Genomic DNA, 19,403 nt, shown 5'->3' with positions numbered 1-19,403 from the left:
AGACGGCTGAGCTTTTGACCCACAATATGTCAATATTATATTATGAACATAATAATCACTTTCAATAATGGTCTAGAATGCACCTGGAAGAGAGATTTGCCGGAAAAGGAATGCTTGAGGGGAGGAGTCAGAAAAAACAAAAGTAGAAAGTTGGTCTAATACTAGGGGGTTCCGAGAGAGAGAGAGAGAGAGAGAGAGAGAGAGAGAGAGAGAGAGAGAGAGAGAGAGAGAGAGAGAGGTAGGTCTGACTTCTTGCAGACTTGTATGAAAACATGGAAAGACGATTTCGGATCGGAATTCCAATTTCATGATTGTTACACCCTGATCATCTCCACTTTTGCAAGTGTAAATATTGCATGGTATTTATTCACAAATAACGTGTTAAATGAAACCGTTGCAGTAAAAAATAATGGACGAAAAAAAAAAATTGCGGTAGCTTAAAAAAAAAAAATAAATAACGGCAGAAAACAACGCATATGACAGCAAGAGGAGATGAATGTTGGAGATAACAGGAAAAAAAAAAGTCAGTGTGGGAGGAAGCAAGTTAAGCAACATACAGAGAAAACAACCGCAATACATGCGACAGAAAAGTTTAACAAAGTGGGAAAAATAAAAAGCATTAAATCAGGAATGAACAAAGCCAAAGACTGTTTCCCCAAAACCGAAACAATTATGGATATTCACCTTCTTGTCTCGTAAACATGCGATCAGAAACTGAGTCAGCCATCACTCCTCAGTTGACTGGCTTAACAGAGAACAATTCCTCAATGCCTAGTGCAATGTCAACATACACATACAATATCTGTTTTAAAAGACCTAAACAGAATACCTGACAATAGTATTTAATGTTCGCTTGAGATACCAGATGGTCAGCAAATTTTATGGCGACTGTCCAGAAGTCAACTGTTTACGACGACATCTTTAGGACGAATTAAGGGGACTGACAATATTATATGCAAATCAATTTGCTGAGTTTAAGAGGCAACAGCAGAAAACCGAAATTGAAACAGACCACAAAAAGACTAAATAGAAAAAAAAATTGTCAACAACGTATAACGTGTATGTACCGAAGTGAATTCAAAGAAGCAATAATTACATTTATCGCTATTTTTGTCTTGAACAAAACACGAAACGGATCTTTGATGAACCAAACAAAAACTAAGCAAATAAAAGGTTGATGGGTTCTGGGGGAAAGCAGAAACACCTTAAGAAATTCTCACGTTAGTTGTTTTCACATCTAACCACTATCAAGAAACAGGAAAACGTTATGATACAAAACCGGTCTCAGAGATAACAAGCAATGATCTGGAGAAAACAGGCAGTTATTCAGAGGGGAATCGAGACCATCATAAAAACGAATGAAAGAACTTGACCTCCCCATCGTTTCCCTTCGACATGCAAACAGCCAGATACGAGCATACGAGTACGTTTGTTTCATAACTTTCGCGAATGTGCCCATGCAGGAGTATTGGACGACTTGGGCACGTTCATATGGACATAGCTTACCTCTGTAACATGTGACTTATGTATACATGTGATTTAAGCAAGGGTACTTGTAAGGGCGCATATATATATATAATATATATATTATTATATATATATATATATATATATATAATATAGATATATATATTAGTATTATACACACACACACACACACACACACACACATATATATATATAATATATATATATATATATATATATATATACACGTATATGTATATATGTATATATGTATATATATCTATATATCTATATATATATATATATATATAATATATATATATATATATATATATATATATATATATACTGTTATATATATATATAAAACCAAATAACCCTCTATATGTATATAAATTACATACAGACATTCAAATACACACATATAGCGTGTGTGTGTGTGTTTCATGAAGGGTCATGCGAGTCAATGAACATCTAAGCATCTTGAAGCGCAGATTCACATCAGCGAACACAAGCTACGTTGAGGAAGAAGACAAGTGACCTTCAGGCCACTAGTCCAACAATTTAGGAGCGTTGGGGCAACAAGGTACAAACACGACCAAGACTCTCAACGAAACGGGAAAGGGAACATTTGAACAATATTTATTGTAACTTGAAACGAAAAAAAAAAGTGCATTGTACGACATCAGACGTGGGTGCTACTCGATCATTAAAAATCCATAAATAAACTTTGTGCTAACATTAAAAACAAGAGTTTGTATGAAAGGAAACCAATCTGTTACAACTAAATTAGAATCTAAAGTTGGTTCCATCTTCAACAATACATAATCACGTGACAAGAAGCTACCATTAACTCCAATAAATCGTTTTGAAAGCACGTTCGCACATTCATAATCAATATATACCGATGAGATGATAAACATTTCTAAAGAAATTTTCAATAGTATTTACATGAGTAGACGTAATATGTAGTATCTACCTGGAAAAACATTTTCCGTGTCTGTCGTTGAATAATGACAATTTCTTTTAACCGATCAAAAGTTGAGAAACCGTACTTCTCATAATGTAATTGAACAACACAACTAAAATGAACACCTGGTCACCACAAGATTTCTAACGCATTCTAGTTTTCCAAGAAAATGAGGAATGTGTCATTCTTACTATCACAAACCATCTACTTTCGAACTGTAAACAACAAACCAGAACTGCCGAGGAGAGGCTTCTTTGCAAGAAACGCTCCAGTATCCAAGGTCAACTCGAACCAGCTCACATCCTCCTCCATATGAGTACGCCCCGCCCACTGAGCAAGAACTCGTGCTGGCAAAAGGCCAGCTTACTTAATCAAAGACCAAAATCGTTCATACTGATACTTCTCTTAACTATTCATCTTAAGAAACCTTGCAAAAAGCAAAGAAGACGTCTTGCAACATTTGACACCATTAGGATCTCTGCTAGACAGTAACCCCCAAAGGGTTTTTAGCCCGGTCTGCATCCACCTCTCCGGCGTGTTTAGTAAAAGGCCGTTGGGGTTGAATGTAAAATCATAAGCAAAAGACCGTAAATATCATATAGATAAAGACCCACAAGAAATATTAGTCATAAATAAAGACCCCCGAAGACCCTTGGGAAAGATTTCGCTATCATTATACATAAAAATAAAAAAAACTATAGCTGTTAGTATATATATATATATATATATATATATATATATATATATATTATATATATATATATATATGAGCATCAATTCATGTGGAACATCACTAACTGCCATGAACATTAGACTGTCGCACTTCTGCAAAATAGAGCGTCTGAACCAGCTTACATAAAACGAGCAAGATGATACCAAGAAAATGGATCCACGCTCAAGACGAAAAATTACAAATAGGCCTAAGTTACTTGCCGGTAGCATCTCAAACTCAAATAGTAGTAGTAGTAGTAGTAGTAGTAGTAATAATAATAATAACAATAATAATAATCATCATACTACAGCTGCTAGATGACAGCATAGGCTAACCGAAAGATGGAATGTTGAGTAGGCCATGCCCTAAAATCCCACAGGTAAATTCATATATATATATATATATATATATATATATATATATATATATATATATATATATATATATATATAATATATATATATATAGTATATATATATATATATATGTGTGTGTAACTAAATCACGAAAGTTTGGAACGTGATAAATCCATAAATAAAGGTATAAGCCACGAAGGATAAATAAACAACGGAATTTCTAAAAGATCTTTCGATGTTCAACGTCCTTTACCTCAGCAGATAAACTGAGTATCTGCTGAGTAAAGGACGTTGAACGTCGTAAAATCTTGCAGAAACTCCGTTGTTTATTTTTCCTTCGTGGCTTATACCTTTATTCCCACACACACACACATATATATATAGCTATATATATATATATATATATATATATATATATATATATATATATATATATATTATACGGAAAACCACTGTGTTTAAAAAAGAAAAGACAGTGCCAGGTGCTTTCGTGTATTTAACACATCTTTATGCCCCAATGGCTTCAGCTAAAAAAACAAATCAAGCGCTTACTTTTGTGATCTCTTTATGTATGTATGTATGATGTATGTATATATATATATATATATATATATGTGTATGATATATATATATATATATATATATATATATATATATATATATATATAAATGTATATAACACAATAATCACAATGACACTTGATTCCTATGTTATTCCTTAGGTCCTACGCATAGTGTGTCTTATGTTCACATGTGATTTAGCCGATGATTAACAAAGAATAAATACAATCACGAGAAATTATGATGAACGAATAAATACATACTGTAACCACACTGACCAACGGACAACACTCAATCAGGCCGGTACGATTTTGCATCTGTCTGCGACGACACACCTGCTTCTCAACAACTGTAACTTTGGTATGTAGGTAATCACTTTCTTTGATCACTTGCCATGGAGTAAACATTGACATTACCATCTCATTCCGGTGTTCATTTGGAGCCCATTACTTTCAGTTCATTACATGTTACAAAGATATGCTAAAAACATCGAAATAAGCCACGCGGCAACTCACAGTTAAATATGCACTAACAAAGAAATCTATTCTCCAACGTAAAGAAAAAATCTCGTCAATTTAACAAATGAAATACGGTAAGTTTAGTTGTACCATAAAAACAAGTCACTTCGTATGATATAAACTCTGTTAATATTCATTATATACATTTTTATGTGATAGCAACATGCAAAGGAATAGATACAACTTCGAGGGGACTGAGCAGGAAGAGGACAAGAAACTAGTTTCCTTGAAATGTTCTGCTCACAACATTCAGTCCGAAAGGGAAGGATCTTACTAAAAGTTCCACAAGTGTCATGTTTTGACAGTTACAAATTTACGATGATCATTCAAATATCTATTTACTTCTCAAAATGACGTCCCAACGAGTTATAGTTTAGTGGTTGGATTTTGGATGACTCCTCAATGCATAGTCACTGGACACTTTCAAGAAACCTGCCTCACAGTTTTACTGAAAAGGGGCTGAAACATTAAATTGTTAAGACCCATCAGCGGAACATGAATAGGCATGTGCATACTATTCCAACTAAAATAAAACTTAATCAGCATTACTAGGCAGGATCTACTAGTTATGGTATAAATCCAAGTTAGCATTACTGGGGAAAAGGAAATCACCACTTCCACAAATTCTGTCCAGAAGACGCAGATCCTCTAGAAGCTGTTGGCAGCAAGACAAGATGAAAATGTTAAACAGTACTAAAACATAATAATTGAAATGTGGCATCAATAAGCAGATAAAAACTTCTGGTAGCGTTAGGTGTAAAAATGAAGACTGGAAAGAACGGTAGTACTGTTCAATATAAAAACAATTTAAGTGTTCTCTTCAACCAGTGGACTATGGAATGGAAGTATAGTACCAGATCAGAACTTTAGTTTAGTGGAAATCAAGCCTCGCAACCCGATGGCAACCTCTTTTACTGAAAGGCTTCACTGTTTTCATGGCCAACCATCTCATCGCTAGACTGTTTTTTTCCATCTGTCCATCCGCCTGTGGTGTTTGCGTATGGTAACACTGCGTCCCGGGCTTTAGATAGTTACGTTATGTGTAAGTTTTAGGTAAATAAAAGGATATCTGGGCGTACATTTGCAAATGAAAAGTGTTTTAATAATTTACTGTATGCGAATTACACTGTTAATGTTCGAAATAGGGTTATTATTATTGTTGAGTGTAAGCTGAATATAACTATCTAAAGCCCGGGACGCAGTGTTACCATACGCAAACACCACACGCTGGTGGACAGATGGAAAAAAACCGAGTATAGTAAAGAATAAATAAGGGATGTCTCACATCTACGGAACGCCAGATATGACACGTACACAGTCAATGAAAACGCCATAAAACACACTTGGCTACCTACTTTGTCACTTCAAAAACTGTAAATATCAAGTACATTCCACTAACAGGTAAGTTATGAAACTCATAAGCCTTGTGAAAAACCAGGCATCTAGGCTTTGGTACTAGGGATAAGTATTCTTAATAGCAAAGGGATAGTAACAAAAAACACTGCAAAGAAACGAAGATAAAACTGACTATATTAATAAAGTAAAAATGGAAAATAACATATCTTGATATATAGGAGTTAAAAATAATAAACACAAACGTGCAACTAGTAAAGGAGGGGACATTTAATAGACCCAAATAGGGGTTTTCCAACTTTGGACATAAGACATTTCTTCTGGCTTGCTTTTCAAAATTACTATTCCTCCCACCCTGTCTAAATTTTGTTGGTTTCAATCACACTCACGCAAAACATCTGTACTATATGTATCATATACCCATCTCCAATGTAAGTTCCACGTTGGCCGAGTGCATTTCGCGCTCGGCTATAATACGGTGGTCCGAAGTTCGAATCTCGGCTCGGTCAACGCGGAACCAGAGGAATTTATTTCTGGTGATAGAAATTCATTTCTCGATAGAATGTGGTTCGGATCCCACAATAAGCTGTAGGTCCCGTTGCTAGGTAACCAATTGGTTCCTAGTCACGTAAAAATATATCTAATTCTTTGGGCCAGCCCTAGGAGAGCTGTTAATCAGCTCAGTGGTCTGGTAAAACTAAGATATACTTAACCATCTGCAATGTACAAGTCATCACACCAAAGATAACCGATCGTTCACAATCTTATAGTATTTATTTGAATAAGGAACGAAATCAACATCTTGAAGTACCTTGAATCATCTATTTTCCAAGAGAGGTGGAAATTAACTTCAGACAAACTTGTTATTCCCCAAGCAAGCACAACGTTGCAGCCTCACAGCTGTATCCCAGCAGAGGTATTAGCAACGCAGTAATTTAATATGCTTAATACCAAGGCACAATGGTCAGAACTGGTCTCAACAGCAACAAAGCACATCCTTTAGGAGATGATCCTCCGCTCGCCAGAAAGGTAAGAAGGACCTCCAATCAACTGAAGTCAAACGAACCGAGACAGTCCCTGTGTTTACCACTAAAGTCATCACAGATACCAAATGTTGTATGGAAGAGACTGGGCCACACCCACTTTTTCCTAATAAAACGCTGACACACCATTCTATTACCTAATAAAATAATGACACGTCCTTCTATTACCCAATAAAAAAAAGCACTGGCACTCCATTCTAATACTCTGGTAAGACACAGAACTTCAATTAAACTGTATATCCAAATTTCTATTTATAACACCAGACATTTATTCTGATATAATATTTTCGGGATCCAAGTTTTGTATCTTACATGCACCTCATCTTCGAGTCACCATGGCTTCTTTTCAAATGAAGATCTATTCATCTTGAGCTTACTCGCTATAACAGATGTGAGGATATGATGCAAAATTCCTTCCAAATTCCAAAATTACCCATACGGTCATCAAACATGGTAAAACATATCTTATAAAGAGAAAATAAGGAGACACTGACACGAATTATATACTTCATAAAACGGTGACTACATGCACGTATGTACAACATCTTGATTTATTAGTTAAGTTTTACTAATTTTAGGGGTAATGACAGATTCATATTACTCTCCAACAAGACAGGCGGCCACAGAAACTTTGCCAGAATTAAATAATTTCAAATAAGTCATGAAATTAGGTCACTTCATTAAAGCCCGTCTTAATGGTCCATACAAATGTCGCTAAATGTACCATATGTGAAAGTTACAGAGTTCTCCTCAACTTGAATACCAATTAGTAATGCCAAACCGGACCCATCTCGCATCCCCACGTATTCAAGGTAAGTCTCCCGTGAGGAAAAAAAAAAAAAAACTGATAAAACAAGTACAGCACGGTATGCCAACAACTGTACCTGAAGTTGCCTGAAGATAAGAAAGTAATGAAATATTTCACTAAGTTAGGAAGCAAGCTACAAACTAAGCACATTCACATACAGCCTACTGCATGATCAAAAGGCAACCTTGGCCTACTAGAAGAAAAAGAAGAAGAAGAAGAAGAAAAAAAAAGCAAATTCCAGAAGCCCCCACAAAAAATATCAAGACGAATATCGAACTCAAGAAACGAAAGAATCGCAATCGCGTGCACCCGTAACCATACATCATATCTGTCGATCATTAACTTAAGATTTCTTATCTCGACTTTATAATGGAAGCATCCAAAAACTGGTGTGCCGTAGGGGGGGAGGGGAAGGAGGAAGAACGTTTAACAGGAACTCCCAGGAGGAGGAGGACGAGGAGAAGGAGGAGGAGGAAGACCAGGAGAAAGAGGAGGATCAACAGCAGTGGGAACGGATCAATGCAACTGCCCCTCAAAATTGCTGCAGCACTAAGGCAGACCCAGTACAACCTAGGAGCCTGGGATCGACGAGAGAGAGAGAGAGAGAGAGAGAGAGAGAGAGAGAGAGAGAGAGAGAGAGAGAGAGAGAGAGAGAGAGAGAGACTAGAAGCTTGGGATCGACCGGGATAGAAACACGTAAGCCATATCAGCTTAAAACATCACAGTCATTTGGAAGTGCAAGTATATCATAATAAAAAAAATAAAAAAACTCAAAATACTTTCTGGCTACAACAACAATCTCGGTAGATCCAATAACCGAAGAAAAACATAAAACAAAACAACTAATACCCGAAAATAATCTACCATGTACTTCTTGCTTAACATTACGCATCACGATTTTCTGTTACCTTTCCTGGAACCGGAGGAAACTCTATAATGGGGAAAAATGTCTTCACGGCGCAGAAAATTATCTCTAAACAAACAAAGAAAGCAAAGTTAACGAAGTCAAATAAACTTCGATTTCTACTCAATATCTCATTCTTATCCAAAGCGTTATGACACGAACGCATTAGAGCGTAATAAAACCCCTCACTCAAGAGAGCGCGACAGCTTTTGCCTTACCAAGAAACGCTGGATGTCTTCTGACAAAAAATGGGAGAGGGTACATACGGCATGTGACGCGCTTGAACCAGTAAACAGATGACTCCTTGCTTTACTTGTGAAGAACCTGCACGCGTCAAGGTCCTCGCCACTGGTAGCCACTATACAATAGCGGCGGTCGCCATGTTTACAATTTATATATATATATATATATATATATATATATATATATATATATATATATATATATATATATATATTATATATGTGTGTGTGTGTGTGTGTGTGTGTGTATTGCTTGAAGATATTGCAAAATGCTAGTGATAGATTAAACGTGCGTACACGCTATATATATATATGATATATTATATATATATATATATATATATATATATATATAGTATGTGTGTGTGTGTGTGTGTGTATATATATATATATATATATATATATATATATATATATATATATATTATATCTATATATATATATTATTAGTATATATATATATACACGCTTACAGAAGTGATATAGGTAAAGGCAAGCTCTAGAGAATAGCAGATTACTGGTTAATTGACACAACATATCGAAATGTAAGATCCACCACCTGTCAAGTTTTAACATCTTGCCTTAAATCCAATATATATATATATATATATATATATATATATATATATATATATATATATATCTTGAAGCTTGTTACTGGCTAAACACCGGATTACAGGAGACAAACAGGTAGTCTCGACTTCATTCGTAACCGGATTGTAAGCCAAAGGCCGCAAGAATATCTTATGAGTAGCTTCACCCCAATGGGGCGCGGATTACTACCTCGGCGAGGTCCTCCCTTTTGAGATTGTTTACGTTTTGAACGCAGTCATATTTCTTTTTTTCCCTCTCTCTCTCCAACCTAGCTACGACGTGTAACCTAGATTTAAGGGTCGTCCAGCAGTTGCGGGCTCACCCGAACTACGATGATTGACTTCGCATAGTAACAGAGCTACTACTTGAAACTCACACCAGCATCCCCAAGCTTCACTTGTTTCCAAGGGGATCTCCTATCTGTAATATCACGAAATCTAGTCCTTTAAAAATTAGAAAGCCACTAGACATTTCCTATGTCAGTAATATTACGAAATCTACCTTTTTAAAAGCTAGCAAGCCACCAGAAAAGTTCAAAAATCTTTTTTTAAAAAATGCCATCCTAGCTGAAATACACACGAAATGCATAGAAACTACTGGTCACATTCACCAGAAACGTACGGGCGGATTAAATGTAACCGCACTCTTTCTATAACGTGCGTGGTCTCATCCATTAAATGGAAGGGAGAGCTTTCGTTTATTTCCTCATTCGGTGTAAAGCACATTCAGAAAGTGACAGGAACTGAAGTTAAAAGGACCATTGGGGAAAACACATGCAGAAACGTGTATATAGCTATATATGTATATATAATACAACTATACCTATTTAATATATATAACATATATCTGGAGAGTTTAGTTAAACTGGATCCACCCATCCACTAAAGCAACACCTCAGTGGTATGGGTTGCGACAAGATTGGGCCCTTGGGAATGGAAGTAAGAAACCTGCCGTGAATTGTCAAGGGTAAAAGTACACAAGTTACTGTCTAGAGCCCAATCTTAATACCATCAACACTTGATAAGAGAAGAAGATGAAGAAGAGCGGAGTGGAAGAGTAAAAGTCTTTATAACAAATATAAGTACAGAAAAGGAAGTATATAGTATACTGGTTACTTGGTAATATCGGCCTGAAGTTAGCGTAGCGTGACTGACAAAAGAGAAAATATTCGATCCCGTCAACCATCTGGATCTATCCTGATAAACTGGTGGGGGAAAGTGACCGAAGTATGAGAATGCGATAAAGTAGCTGCGTGAGTTATAACAACGAAAGGTCAAAAACGGAAGCAGAGACATACAGGGAGCAGGAGAGAAAATTCCGAGCCTCGACATCAAAATTAGGTGATTCAAGATCTCCGGCCCTTGCAACTGCCTACATGTGTGAAAGTTTACCACTGTCAACAATCTACATTTGGAGGAACCCAAATTGATACTGTGATCAGTGATACACTTGAATAAACACCTGACAACTGAGGTTTGAAGGGATACAGATATTCTAAAAATGAAGACACGTGAGGCTCTATAAAAGAGTTGGAAGAAAGTCAGTGAAACTTCATATTAGAGCAAATTACACCTCTGGTATAAAAGCATCATTACTTAAGTTAACCAGTGATAAAAAAAATCAAGTATAATTTGGTACTTATTACACAACACCTATCAATGAATACGATGACCCATACCATGAGCTTATCAAATATATACAAACATTATTATACATTCTAAGTCAGAAACCATAATGTTTCTCTAATGGTTAGACCCAAAGACCCATATTGACCAAAGAAACCCAGATGTCAACAAACGCTGACTACACCAAATTAAAAGAATATGTTAATTCCATACGTCCCTGAATAAGACAGAGTATTGAGTAGTGCCAATGCACATCCTCGTCTTTATATCTGAAAACGAGTTAATAAGCAACATATGAAAAGAAAAATCACTGTACGGAAATGACAATGGCTGTTGGGATCAATTAATCTTCTGCTAAAGGAATATGACAACTGAAACAAATTTTGCTTGTCCGGAACAACCTTGGCCACTGGTTCATTCGAATAAATCACTCCTGTTACACAGACCGGAAGGCGAAGAGGAAACAGATAAGAGGGCATGGTAGCCTATGTTCAGACAACTGCCTTCTTGAGAAAATAAATATGTACGTATACTATATGTATATACATGTGTATATATATAATATACATGTAGTATATCTTTCTAATCTATCTATATACATTATGTATGTATATAGGATATATACTGTATAGCATGTATATAATTCATGGCACTGCAGTCTAGTCGAAATGACAGCATACAATTTAAGTTAACCTGCAAGAGCAAATAGCTAAACACTAGTAATGTACCTTAAATAAGAAAAAATCAAGATCCAAGAATGTACAATAAAATATAAGTATATATATTATATCTGTCGTGGCTACGACCACTGAAATAACTGACGAAAGTACCAGCTAGTTATACGCTAAACACTAGAAATGTACCTTGAATAAAAAAAAAATCAAGATCCAAGAAGGTACAATAAAATTTAAGTATATATATTATATCTGTCGTGGCTACGACCACTGAAATAATTGACGAAAGTACCAGCTGGTTATAACAAATGTTTTAATGAATGAGATTTTTCTGTGAGCAATGTAAAATACTATTCGCTCGCCCTCTCGTTGACCATGAGAAATTGTGTGCCTTTCCTGATAGGCTAATGAGAGTTCAAGAACTGACACTTCAGTTAAATTATATGATAATACGCCTAGGAAAGTTGCTACGTAGTACAGGTAAAATGCTATGGTAAAAGGTCAAGAAACATTATAAGGTAGACTGGGTTATCTGCCATTGTAAAAGGTCAATAAATATCCCTTTGTAGAACGGGTTATCTGCTATGGTAATAGGTCAAGAAACATAATATTATAAGGTAGAACGAGTTATATGCTATGGTAAAAAGTCACTAAACATCTAAACATAAGCAAGAACGGGTTAGCTATATGCTAAGGTCAATAAACACCAATAGGTAGAAAGGGTTATATGCCTTGGTAAAAGGTCAAGAAACATTAACTATTCGTTGGAACGGATATACGCTATATGCTATGGTAAAAGGTTAAGAAACACTGTAAGATGTAATGGGTTATATATTATAGTTAAAGGTCAAGAAACATTATTAGGTAGAACGGGTTATACGCTATAGTTAAAGGTTTAAAAACTTATAAAGTGTTATTAGTTATATGCTATGGTAAGAGGTCAAACATTATTAGGTTGAAAGGGTTATGTGGTATGGTTAAAGGCCAAGAAACAATATTAGGAAGAGCGGGCTATGTTATAGTAAGAGTTCAAGAAATAGTATTAGGGAGAATGGCTCATATACTATGGTAAAAAGCAAAGAAATGTCATTAGCTCGAATGGGATATATATATATATTATATATATATATATATATATATATATATATATATATATATATATGCTATGGTAATAGATCAAGAAAAGTTACCAGGTGAAACGGGTTATGTTTTATGGTAAATGATCAAAAAACGTTACTTCCTTGAATGGGTTATATGATTTGGTAACAGGTCAAGAAACATTACTGGATAAAACGGGTTATGTACTAAGGTAACGGGTTATGTGCTAGGGTAAATGGTCAGGAAACTTTGTTACATAGAACGGCTTATATCATATAGTAAATGGTCAACAAATGTTATTATGTAGTATGAGTTATATCTATGGTAAAAGGTCAGTAAACGTTATTTGGTAGAAAGGGCTATATGGTATGGTAAACGATCATGAAACGTTATTACGCAGAACAGGGTATATTTATACGGCAAAATGGCAGGAAACGTTATTGCGTAGTAAAGGATGTATCTATGGCAACCTGCCAAGAAACGTTATTACGTACAACGGGTTATATGCTATGGTAAAAGGTCAAGAAAAGTTATAACATGGTACGGGTTTTATCTATGCTAAAATGTAAAGGAACGTTATTAGACAGAACAGGTTATATGCTATGATAAACGATCATGAAACTTATTACGTAGAACGGGTTATATCTACGGTAAAATGTCAAGAAACGTTATTAGGTACTGCTTGTGGTAAAAGGATCAGAAACGTTATTCAGTAGAACGGGTTATATGCTATGGTAAATGGTAATTTTTATTTATTTATTTAAGAAATACACCCTGAAAATAAAAATCAGACCCATTTTCATTTACTTCCACATGCTATTATTGTTACTATACACGCACACCAATCCTATCACCTAATCAAAATATACAACTGACCCTCAGTTTCTGGTTCCCTTTTTGAAGCTACGGTTTGGTCTTTCCAGCTCATGTTCTTTTCCCCAAGTTTCGGTCTGGTGAACATAAAGGCATCGGCACGATTAATTTCAAATTAAGATCTGTATTAAAACAAACTCTAAAGCTTCTCCAGTTACGGACATTCTAAAGCGAATATAAAACATCATTCTGGCTGAAAAGGTCCCTGTAAATGCAAGTACTCGCAGATGAACAAAGTGCAACAGATCCCTGGCTAATAAGCCTGGTCAATTAAATAACTAAAATTGCATAGAAGTTGCATAGAAATTGCATAGAAGGTGCATGGGTTCCTTTGTTCTTGAACGAACCGGACGGCAGGCAACAAAATTTAAAAAATAGGGAGAGTGTTTAGAATTATATACTTTTAATCAATAATACGGCTTTCTAACCAAGCTTTTTCAAGAGATAAGTTGCCGTTACACAGTTTCAGAGCTACTTTCTGGTCGTGATTTATCAACCAATAGTTCAAATTATTCAGATAAATATAGAGATTTTTTTTTAATGTTCTGGTGTCACCCGTTTGACAAATGAAATGTGCATTTCACCCGTCATGAGCAACCGCTCCCACAACGCCAGAACATAATCAAGCATTAGACCTATAGTGGTCTGCATCCCGCTAAGGCATTAACGAGAGGAGCCTTCTTGCATAATAAGGCACACAACACTGTAACGAGGCATATTTCTTATCAAATAAAGTCATGCTTATCATAATATTACATATGAACTCTGACTAATAGTTAAACCGAGCCTAGACCTACGCAACATAATTTTCAACAAGCTAATTTGGTAAGATTGTATGTATTACTCGGTATGATGAAGGATTAGATTAAATTTCATAAATTAAATATAATGTCTGGTGGTAAGCATAAGGCCAGTATAAAAAATATGCTAATTCTGAAGAACACAAACCTCCACCAAAGCTTGGCACTTAGTGACCTAGGCCTATCTATGGCTGACCACCGTAGAGCAAATGATGATGACATCGCGGCATATTCAATGATTAAAAACCGTAGTTCATCCAGAATGAAAATTGACCAAATTTTGTATGAGAGAGGAGAGAGAGAGAGAGAGAGAGAGAGAGAGAGAGAGAGAGAGAGTGGGTGGGTAGGTGTGTTCGCGAGGGATGTAAACAAATGACACTTCACGTGCTAAAACGTCATTAGCGAGAAAGGACGACCCTCCGGAGAGAGAGAGAGAGAGCGAAACGTTGGAGGTCGTCCATGAGTTGGGTCACAAGGAGGCGCAAATGACGACTTCGATTGCAGAGCTTACCTGTAGATCGTGATGCTTAGAATCTGCATGGGTACAAGCTCTAATTACTCCAGCGCGCCAATCCCATTCATTTATTTTGGATAATTTTAATTTCGAACCACTTGAAACACTCAGAAATCGTTTGCCCACTATTTCCTCTCGTGTTTTAGCCATGATTCCCTTCGCGTTTCATTTTGAAATCAAACAACACACTTCATTTTTACCGAAACACGGACAGACAATATTCACCCCTCCACTGTTCCTTATTCACTGACTGCACTGTGTGAGTGGCGGAAGAACATAGTCCCACCGCATGACTCAGTTCCAAGACGCCATAGCAACTAGTTCCAACTCGCAAACAAAGTAGCGGTATCTGTCGTTCTTACGAAAAAGCAATATTTCAAATGAATTTTTGCCCTGTTCTTAGTATGAACTAATTATGCGACTGTTGTCTGACGGCCTGGATATACTTGCGTCACTACAACTTATCTTCTATACGTTTTATTATCCTTGTGCTGATTATGAACGAGTTGACACGACGTAACTATATAGAATAATGCTCTTCGCTGTACGAAAAGAAAATTAAGATTGGCCACACAATGTTGATATATCACATACATCATATTTTAACACCGATAAACTGCAGACGCAGATATGCAATATAAAGTTATGGACACGGAAATTCAGAGTAACCGCGAGAGAGTTTTATCTTATCACTACGTATGCGGTCATCGCACCTGTCAAATCCCCTTGTCCAGGCTCATCCATCATTTGACAGAAATCCTTGAACAAAAGTTGGATGGAATATCACAGTTACTCAGACTTCTCTTAAAATTAGACACCTTGTGGATCAGAAGTGAAGGAAATTTCAATCTTTGTTATGCAGGATAATAAAAAAAGAAAAAAATGAAATTTTTAGTTAATTGGCCTTTAAAGACATTCAGCAGTTGGAGATGACATTTGTCTGGTAAGAAACTAAGATAACAGATATCAAAGGATCTTTACTAAAGCGACTGGGTTTTTCGGAATTTCCTATACACACTGATTGATTATTTGAAAAATTATTCGACAAGTTTCACAAATGCGCGCGCGCGCGTTGAATGAACTGTCAGCTTCTCAATTTCCTAACATTTCCGGATATGCTACCCGCAGCAATCCTTAGAAAATTCGTAATGGATATAAAAAGAATTTTTCCTTTCCTCGGTAAGGCTTATTATTTTAGATTAAGCTGGCTTATGCCAGGTTAGGCTCTTGCTCAAAGGGATTAGAAGGCCTGGTGTGGATCTCTGGACTCGGCCATCCAACAGAGGCGCCTCTTCTCGGTAAGCTTCGAATTAGGGTAGATATGGGTAACAACGTGTTCAGCGCTTCATCACCGCCCCGGTTCGAACATTATGGATCGAGTAGGGGGAGGTGAGATTCTTCATTCCATCTCGAACCCCTGGAGGCTTTGGTGACATCATTCCATAGACTAATCAGCGGAAAAGTTCAGTGTTCATTCTTTGGAAGCTATATTTCCGTGGATATGGTCAACTGCTCAAAAGCCATAACAACACAACGGTAACCTTCACATTCATATTATATCTGTTGAATTGTGGCTGAAACTCCTGTGCTGAAAACCTCAGTAACGCAGGCCATTTTACACACCTACAATGAAGGATGATCAGCTGTGCGCTGAACACCCTCTGCCCCACTCACATGATTCCCGCAGACATTCTCACGCTTCCTTGATATTAAGACCTCTTTCTTTCCTGTGTCTCATTCAAGCCGTCGATCCTCCTTTTCTAAGTTTTCCATAGTTATATAATATATATATATATATATATATATATATATATAATATATATATATATATAACTAGGAAACTTAGAAAAGGAGGATCGACGGCTTAAATAAATAAATAAATAAATAAAAGATAAAGTTACATATTTTCTTTATCAGTCCATCATCTGCCATTCTTTCCGCATGACCAAACACTCTTGTCCGTTCTTCACCAACTCTACTACATATCCCGTAGGGAATAGTGTTAGGAGAGGGTGGAAAGGGAGATTGGAGAGAATATAAACAGAGGCACAGTAAAAGGGATGTAAAGGGGATGCAGCTAGGGACCAAAGGGACGCTGCAGAGAACCTTAAGGCTGATAGTGCCTCAGTGTTTGACTTCACATCCTGAATCTCATGGACAGTCAATCAACCTAAATTTCTTACTCCATTGAATCTTCTTGAGCCATATTTAATATTCATTCCAACAACTTCAACCCTTTTCTTTCATTCACACTCAGGATCCACAATTCATTTCCATGATGAGAGGTGGTGCAATAGGCTATTCATTTATTTCAACTTTGGCTTCTGACGACACTTCAGGCCTCTGCCTGACCTTGACACACACCAAGATAGCTTCTTGTTTTTTCCCTTTCCTCCGGTCCAAATTAGCATTCAGGACTCCTTTTTCAGGTTTCCTTTGACCATCATTATCTTAAGCCTTCCTCGCTTTTAGTCTCAGCTTTTTGCTCTTGCATAACCTTTCACTCAAACGCTCTCATTATTTATCAAACGCACTACATTGCACCTACGTTTTCTTTTGTTGCATAGCTTCATCTATTCTATGTGGATGTTCAACAGGCATCCAGATACAACACCCATGTTCACTCCAAATCAGTCGCTCCTTAGTCTACAAAATATCAAATGCTTCACTTTCATTTAAATATACTTCTAAACGTCCTCATCGTTTTATCGGTTGTACCATAAAACCTCGATATCCTCCGGAATATGAGATTTAGACATGATGCTAAGCGCTGGGACCTATGAGGCCATTCAGCGTTGTGAGGAAAATTGAGAGTAGAAAGGTCTGAAAGGTGTAACGTAACAGGATGAAAACCTCACAGTTGCACTTAGAAACAACTGTTAGGGGAGGGTGGAAAGTAAGATGGAAGAAAGAGAATGTGGACGGAGGTACAGTAAAAGTTATGAGAGGGGTTGCAGGTAGGGACCAGAGGAATGCTGCAATGAAGCATCAGTAATGCCTATTGAGTGAGGTACACTGGTGGTACTAACACCCTACGGAGGTAGGGTGTTAGTACCACCTCTGTATTTCCTCCCTCGATGCTGTTTGACGCTCTTTTTCATCTATGTTACACCTATTCCTCTATTCAGACTTCTCACATAACTATTCTTTATAAGTATACGGCTATACGCTTATTCCACACACCCTCCTCCTCCTTGAAACCCACACTATTTTCCAAATCTTCAGCCAAGGTTTTCTGCCATCGGCTAGATTATTTTTTTTTTCGGCTAAATGACTTGAAAATGGCTAGATCTAGCCGTAAAAATGCCTAATCTGGCAACACTGGTCAACTCTTCTATCATCTGCCTTACTCTCTCAGGGCTATAGACCTCCCCGGTATGTTATGTTATGTCCTTCTACTTATTAGTCTCATTTATGGAACAAATTTATTCATTTTACAGCATTCGGTCACACGACCTAAAATCGTTCTTGCGGTTCAGTCATTCTCTGGTCTTTCAGATCTTCGACCCCTTAATTATTGTCATCCTTTCGTCCACAACAGTAATTTCCACAAATCTTCCCAAACTTGAATTGACTTTTTTTTTCTATATTTCATTCTTGTACTATTCAGCTCTGTCTCTACTATTTTCCACATTCAACAAATCTCTTCATCAACCTAAGACCATTCACAACGGGCGTCATCACTCCAACTGTATAGGCCTAGATCCATTAGTTCACTACCCTTTCTGTCTGAGATGACTTCCCGCGGAATAACAAAGCATTTTCCCAAGAATTCTTGCCCACCTTTACATCTATTACTTACCTCTTTTTGTATTGCGTTTCCTTTGATTTCCTTATCCATCCATTCTTTGTACCTTGAACATGAACTTTCCTCGTCGTTCAACAACACCTGAATTGATTATGACTTTTTTTTTTTTCTTTTTTACTTAACCTATCAATTTTCACATCCCTCTTCCTATTCCCCAATAGCCACTACCACTCTCCACCAACCCTGTAAGCTGATCGTGGAATTTTACCTTCTCTTTACAGACCTCTTCCTGTCACAAAATAGCCACACAACTTCATTGTGTGTAGGTATATTCATATTAACTCATATTAGGTTTCACTAAAACGAGATGGTTTAGATTCTTGCATTCACAAAGTATAAGTTTTCGAAGACATAGAATCTCCTTCATCAGGTACCAATGCACCGAGAAGATAGAGCTGCACCAAAATATATTTGTATGTGTTCCACACAGCATCTGTTGTTTTCTATTTCTAATCCCTAGTGTGACCTGCCCACTGATCTCCA

The 19,403-nt window shown here is 36.6% G+C and overlaps 1 protein-coding gene across 3 annotated transcripts in view; it reads right to left on the bottom strand.

Moving 5' to 3' along the window:
- Positions 1–15,357, bottom strand: part of LOC135202224 (probable JmjC domain-containing histone demethylation protein 2C) — a 651,505-nt gene extending 636,148 nt beyond the window's left edge. For all 3 annotated transcript variants that reach the window (XM_064231488.1, XM_064231490.1, XM_064231489.1), the window contains exon 1: positions 15,110–15,357. The gene's annotated coding sequence lies outside the window, so the exon portion shown is untranslated. The remainder of the gene's footprint in view (positions 1–15,109) is intronic.
- Positions 15,358–19,403: the final 4,046 nt, after the last annotated feature.

This window comes from Macrobrachium nipponense, chromosome 30 (assembly GCF_015104395.2).
Source record: "Macrobrachium nipponense isolate FS-2020 chromosome 30, ASM1510439v2, whole genome shotgun sequence".
Classification (NCBI taxonomy): domain Eukaryota; kingdom Metazoa; phylum Arthropoda; class Malacostraca; order Decapoda; family Palaemonidae; genus Macrobrachium; species Macrobrachium nipponense.
The sequence above is the reverse complement of the archived record's forward strand: the minus strand, read 5'-3'. Positions and strand labels throughout refer to the sequence as shown.